The 6671-nt window shown below is 59.2% G+C and overlaps 1 long non-coding RNA gene across 2 annotated transcripts; it reads left to right on the top strand.

Annotated features, from left to right (window-relative positions):
* The first annotated feature begins 1833 nt into the window (after positions 1-1833).
* Positions 1834-5847, top strand: LOC141278912 (uncharacterized). 2 transcript variants are annotated; one of them, XR_012332317.1, is made up of 5 exons: positions 1834-2377; positions 2550-2667; positions 3498-3680; positions 3916-3997; positions 4285-5847. It is a non-coding gene; the product is annotated as an uncharacterized lncRNA (long non-coding RNA). The 2 variants fall into 2 exon arrangements; XR_012332316.1 differs by having other exon boundaries at positions 3498-3997.
* The last annotated feature ends 824 nt before the right edge of the window (positions 5848-6671 follow it).

The raw sequence follows: 6671 nt of genomic DNA, 5'->3' as shown, positions 1-6671 counted from the left end.
CTGTGGGGGAGCACCGTGCTGTCTCTGGGTCTAGAAGGAGTCAAGGGCCGCCGTTGGCCGGCAGGGGTGAGGTGAGGGGAGAGCCCTGGGCCAGACCCACACCCGGCAGGTGCAGGTGAGCAGGCAGGACTCATCCTCGCCCTTGGCAAAGCACTCACTGTGTGCTGGCCTGTCGAGGGCACAGACACAGAGTGGAAAGAGAAGCCCTGCCCGGTGGACCTCCTTCAAGTATGGGAAGTGAACCTCGGAGACAGAAGGAGCTGAGACACCACTTGCTGGTGGCTTGCTCTGGGCTCTGAGACCTGCCCTTGGTCCGGTTTCTTCCCTGCACTTCACGTACATTCTGCTTAATCCCACTATCATGGCCCCTACCCACGAGGCAGAAAGTGTGCTAGGCGTGGGGCTCCACTTTGGGGTACCACCCCCCGACCCCTCTTCCTTCCAGGGTTGCAGCAGGGAGGGGGTGGACTCAGGAAACGGGTGTCAGACCCTTCCCTGAGCATCAGCTTCCAGGAGACTGACACCTGGAAGAAGATTCTGGAAGGCTGACGGGGCCAGGAGGGAGGGTCTACCCTGTGCTGTTCCTGACTGCCCGGAGGATAAGGAAACCCCAAACTACCTTCTGTGCTGCAGAGGATTTGGGACCGACTTCATCACCAGCTCTGCGTGAAACCCTCCTATCCCGGGAGCAAGGATGGAGCTCGGCCCTGGGCCACGCTCCAGCTTCTCGTCACACGCCTGCCGTAAAGGGGCTGCCATCAGTGACCTAAGAGGCCCTCACGTGGCCCTGCCGAGGCTGACCCAGCCCACTCCTGAAACACCTCTGCAGCTGACCCTGCTGGAAGGCCTCTCCTGAATCGCTTCTCTCCAGCTAAATTCGGTCCTGGTTTAGGCACTGCCTCTTCCAGGCAGTCTTCCCTGATTTCCCAGGTCATTTAGATGTCCTTTCTGCATATGCCAGCAACATCTGGATTGTCTACTCTTTTGATACCCCCCCCAACACACACATATTTTGCGTCTTCCCCATTGTGGTCCCCTGGGTGCTCAAGGCTTCCTGCAGGAGGTTGGGGGTTAATCTGGGAGAGTCCTGTTGGAATCAGGGTGGGATCTGTGCCTGAGCTGTCCCCTCCCGGACCACGAGCGCTTGGTGTCTTCCACTCTGCGGGCATCCTCTGGTCTGGTTGACGCTGTAGGTGCTCAGTGAAGCTTGGTGAGCTAATATCAAGATTCCTGTGGGAAATGCACCCGCCCCCAGCAGCCCCGTGGATCACGACTCTGCATTTAAGGGCCAGGGTCTACGCCCACGCTTCCCTCAGCTGCTGGCGACCTATTCCTGGGGACTTTTAGAAGCGCAGGGCCAGGCGACATGGGGGGTTTTGGAGACGGGGAGGTGGGCGTCACTCTAGAAACGAATCCTAGGGCCGTGGACCAGGCGGGGCTGGGAGAGGGAGCAAAGGGCTTGCCTTCACCCTTTGCACACTCGGCCCCCAGAGCAGTGCACCAAAGGGGCCAACAACGGGAACGGCTTTTGGGGGCGTTTTCTCTCCAGGGCTCCCTTGGCCAAGCCTGGTGGGAAGGGTTGGGGAGGGAGAGAGAAGGGAGCCTGGGTCTGGGCAGGGTCCTGGGCTGAGGTCCACCGTCAGTCATTCTGAGTATCTTCCATTGATCACCAGTGGAGTTTTCCATGAGCAAAGGGACTGAACTTTCTATCTAATTAAGGCTCTCTAGAGAATCTGGTCAGCCTGGCTGGCCTCAGGAATGTTCTCTGAGTTTCCATACGGGTCTGGGATTGCATTTGTCACCCCATGCCCTCTCCTTGCATTTGCGATGGAAAGAGGGACGGTTTCCACGCTGGCCGAGGGCCCGCCTCAGCAGGAGGCAGAGCCGGCCGTACCAGGTCTCCTGTGACCTCCTTGGACACAGCCGGGGAGAAGGCGGCCTCCTCTGTTGCCGCCCGACTCTGAGCTCCGGGGCCTTCGTAGAGCTGAGCTTGTGTGGCTGGAGACTCAGGAAGTGTGTCCACAAGTTCAGAGCGTATCGAGCGGCCGGTGGTCAGAGCAGATCCAGCTCTGGCACCCACTGGCTGTTCCACTTGGCAAGCCACGTGCCCAGTCTGGCCTTAGTCTCCTAATCTCTAAAATGGGGACCTTTCCTAGCAGGGCCGTCCCACAGTAGCAGGGCTAACCCAGGAGCCGAGGGGAGTGAGAGCCTGCTGACACAGCGCCTGGCCCACGTGGCTCCACCGTCAATGGCGGCGGTTGGGGGCCGTCCCGTGTCCCTGACCGACGTTCTGCACTTCTTTGGCTGCAGGCGAGCCCTGCAGGAGGTGCTGGGGACTTACAGTCCCACGAATGAGCTTCAAGCAGGATGTTGGTGGGTAGGTGCTCCCCCCCGGAAGGGGACAATTCTGGGGTGTTCTCCATAGCCTCGTAGAGGCTCCCAGGGGACTGAGCCCCCGTTGCCTGCAGCAGAAACCCATTTGAGAAAGCAGCTTTCTTGTTTGCCCATCTTTCCCAGTTTCTCCTCCCTGGTCCCTGCTGTGCTTCCAGGAATCGCTGCCTGAACCTACATCCTTGTCTCCAGCCTGCTTTAAATGGGGACCTGACTAAGAAAGAGGGTTGCTAGTTTATCACCCTGACCTGCAGGAGAGTGGAGGAGACCAACTCGGTGAGTGTGATGCTGGTGGGAGCAGAGAGAGTGGCGGGCTTCCTGGCGGGGGGCACCCTTTGAGCAGAATCTAGAAACAGCTGAGATGGGAGAAGTGGGAACAGAGCTCTGTGGTCCTGAGGTCCCTCCATCACACTCCCCACCCCCTAGTGGCCCCTGACCCCCAGCCCCTGGACTGCCAGGCCAAGACCCTCGTGGCCAGAGGGGGCGTGGTGGCCTGGCCAACACTCGCTGCGTTCCAGTTCGGCTCCTCTGAACCTTCTTATTTGTGCAAAGTTAATGTCGTGTCATTAGCGGTTGGAAAGCTCGCGGAGTGTTAAACATTAAGTGGTGTGTGTGCTGGGAAACGTGGTCGCTTGCACCCGGGCTCATGGTCAAGGCCGTGGCCCTTGGTCTTGGCTTTAGAGTTCTGTGACAGACAGGCTTTCCAAGTGACCATTGTCGAAAGATGCTAACCCAGGAGTCCTATCTCCCAGGGTCTTGATGGGTCCAGAAATGGGCTGGTTCCTCCAAGCAGCTCCCAAATGCCCCGGTGGGCTGGGAGCCTCTGGGGAGGGGAGCTGCTTGGGTGGGGCTGGGCCGGGGCTGGGAATGCGAGGGGGCATCTTTCCCAGGGCCTAGGAGAGCAGTCCCCAAGGCAGGTGCCAGGTGCCACGCGAGGGTCCACGGAGGGGTGGGGAGGCAGCCCCCAGGCCCTGGAAGGACAAGCAGCCTGAAGACGCCAGTGGGTGGATCACAGACGGGGGCTCTGTCCATTCCTCCCTCCTCCCCCCGCCACCTCCCTCCCTCCCTCCCTCCCTTCCCTCCTTTCTTCCACAAACTCTTCTCAGAAGCATCAGCTCTTGCATCATCTCTGTGCCGGATGCAGCCTGAACAGAACCAGGTCTCTGCCCATCCAGGGAGCCCCAGGCTTGGTGGGGAGCAGACAAAGCAGGCTGTTTGGACGTGACGTGGTAAGCGCTTGGCCAGGAACACACAGGAGGCCATGCCTTTGAGCTGCGCCTTGACCACAGGTAGGATCTGGGTCTTCAGACAAAATGGAGGGTGTTACCTCTAGAACGTGCAAAGGTCAGGGGGAGGAAGCACCAGGGTAGGCTGGGAGGGGGCTCAGCAGGAAGCCCCTGGTGAGCTGGTGCAGGGGCAGTGCGCTGCACGTCGGCACACAGGCCTGTGGGTTAGGCTCCATCCTCAGGGAATGCCTGCACCCCTGACGGGCTTTATAAACATCTGTTTTTGTGTCTGCCTCAGGGGCAGGCGCCAGGTCAGTGTATCTGTACCCTCTGGGACGAGTGGACAGTAACACAAGTGGTGGGAGCTGAGTGGATTCTGAGTAAGCAAATGGATGGATGGATGGATGGATGGATGGATGGATGGATGGTTGAATGAGTGGGCAGTGGGATGAAGGGGTGGGTGGGTGGATGGATGAATTGGTGGGTGGCGGATGGGTGGAAGGGCTGATGGATGGGTGAATAGATGAATGAATGGATGGATTGATGGGTGTGTGGGTAGTAGGGTGGGTGGCCGCATGGATTGATGGGTGTGTGGGTAGGAGGGTGGGTGGATGGATCCTTCTTGTCCACCATTTCAGTTCAAATCAGAAATTGCACACTTTCACAGGGAGCCCTGAAAGCCCACCTGCTGAGCCCCTCTGCTGGCTGGTCTGTTAGCAAACCCCCTCTCGCCTTAAACGAAGCTCCGTAGGGGCTGAGTCTCCACCTGCTGTTGAGGTGATGTTTGCCACACCCTGGGTCTTCCTCGCTGTGGGATGACGCGCCCTCCCCTTGGGTGTCATTCTTGAGGTGAAGTGAGGAGGGGCTGGGAATTCTCTTTCCTGAGTGGTGTAACGGAGTGGGACCTCGACCCGCACCTCCACCCCCATCCCTCCGGCCCGCAGGCTGACCTGAAGCTCGGAGAAGAGGTTGTAATCCCTCAGGCTTCAGAACCTGGAGGCTGAGGGCTTCCCTGGGGGGCACTTGCCTGTTAGTAATTAGAGAAGCAGCCATGCTTTTGTCGGTGGAACCTTCTGGAACGTCAGAAGAGGGGCCGCCTTCAGGAAGTGGAGAACCCAGCGCTGGGTGCTCAGGGGGAGGAGGGCCCGCAGGTGTAGGATCCAGCCTGGGGCTGTGCTTCTAGGCCCAGCAGGGGTGGCCGGGGGCCTCTTTCCAGAAGAAGACCCCCTGCCCCGGGGGGACGTCAGTCCTTCTACCTGGGCTGGCCGTCTTTCAGGCTTCTCCCGTCCTGCTCTCTCACACGTGTCAGGGCCAAGGTCAAGCGCGAGCTCAGCTTGGCATCAACAGGTGAGGCGGTGAGGCCTGGGGTCACTGAGAGGACAGCAGAGTACATGGGAAGAGGAAGCTTTGGATTCTGTTGGGAGAACGGGATTGTCTGTGCATTAGCTGGGCCCCCCCGCTGTCCCGTTACGTGGCGCAGAGGTGACCACGGCCTGAAACGGGTGCAGTCTTTGAAGTAGGTGGGGAGCAGTGAGGGGAGCAAAGGCTTGGGCATCAGATCCGGGTCATGACCATGAGCTGGTCTGGGGGTCCCAGCTTCCCCACCTGTCTGGTGGAGGAAACCCCTACCTCCCAGGAGGGGGGTCAGGGTGGACAGCGCAGGGCCTGACGCGGAACCGATGCCGGTGCAGGAGCTGCTGTCGTCAGCGCTTCACCAGGACTGCTAGCCAAGGGCCAAGACCAGCCAGCTTGCTGTGACCCCGGCTACCAGCTCGCCATGCGTACCTGAGCAGTGGGATTGATTCTCTCGTAGACGATGTCGGGTCTGGGAGGGCCGAGGATGATGGTACATGGGGGGTACACGTGAAATGAGAGGGGCCAGAGACATGGCCTCCTAGGACTGTTAATAAACATATGGAAATGCTGTCTTCAAAGCTCACGTTGTGGGACTTCCCTGGTGTGCAGCGGTTGGGAATCTGCCTGCCAATGCAGGGGACATGGGTTCGAGCCCTGGTCCGGGAAGATCCCACATGCTGCGGAGCAACTAAGCCCGTGCGCCACAACTACTGAGCCTGAGAGCCACAACTACTGAAGCCGGCGCACCTAGAGCCCGTGCTCTGCAACAGGAGAAGCCACCGCAATGAGAAGCCTGCTCGCCGCAACTAGAGAAGGCCTGCGCGCAGCAACGAAGACCCAACGGAGCCAAAAATAAATAAATTTATTTTTTAAAAAAGAGAAAAGCTCATGTTGCTTCTTGCAAAGTTTAAACATCACAGATTTCAATTCCGTGCCGCTGTCGGTCAGCTCCAGCTTTCCTGGGGTTGCTTGTTATAAGTTAATGGTAGCAGTGCCCCCCAAGAAATCTCGGGGCGTCTTGGCCGTGGGTCCCAACCATGGGAGTGGAACGAGGCCAGAGGACTCAGTGGGCCTCACTGGGTGGCGCTGGGACGCTAAGGGAGGTGGCCCCGCTGCTTTCTGCTGCCAGAAAACTCAGGTCAGTAGCACACCTGGGCATGGGCGGCCCCCTCGTGGGCCCCTCAGGCCTGGGGTGTCTCCGCAGCTGTCCACTGCAGCGTTGAGGGCTCAGTGACCCCAAGCGACACGTGGGCCCAGCAGCTCAGCCTTGGTCTGAGGGCTCCACAGGTGACATGGGTAAATCAGCCCGGTTTGTGCTGGGACCTGGAGGGGCGGGCAGAGGAGGAAGCCGGCGAGACCCCTCCCCTGTGAACAGAGCACATGGCCTGGTAGCTCAGTTCCAAGACAGATTTACAATTCAATTGTGAAATGGGAGAAAATTAGGCATCCCCCTTTGGGCATCTCAGTTTTCTTTTTTAAAGGTTCTGTTCCTCTTAGTAAATTTATTTACTTCTAGATTAACTTTTATGTTGTGTTGACAGACGGGAGGGCAGGGCGGGGGGAGGGCTGAGAAGTGTTTTCCTTCTGGGCTCTGGGAGAGGCCCCAGCAAGGACCCAGTGAGCACAGGAGCCGCGCTGGCGCATGGCGGGGGCTGTGGGGCCCAGGGGTGAGGAAGCGGTTCTGGTTGACCCCCAGCT

This window comes from Tursiops truncatus, chromosome 6 (assembly GCF_011762595.2).
Source record: "Tursiops truncatus isolate mTurTru1 chromosome 6, mTurTru1.mat.Y, whole genome shotgun sequence".
NCBI lineage: Eukaryota > Metazoa > Chordata > Mammalia > Artiodactyla > Delphinidae > Tursiops > Tursiops truncatus.
The sequence above is the reverse complement of the archived record's forward strand: the minus strand, read 5'-3'. Positions and strand labels throughout refer to the sequence as shown.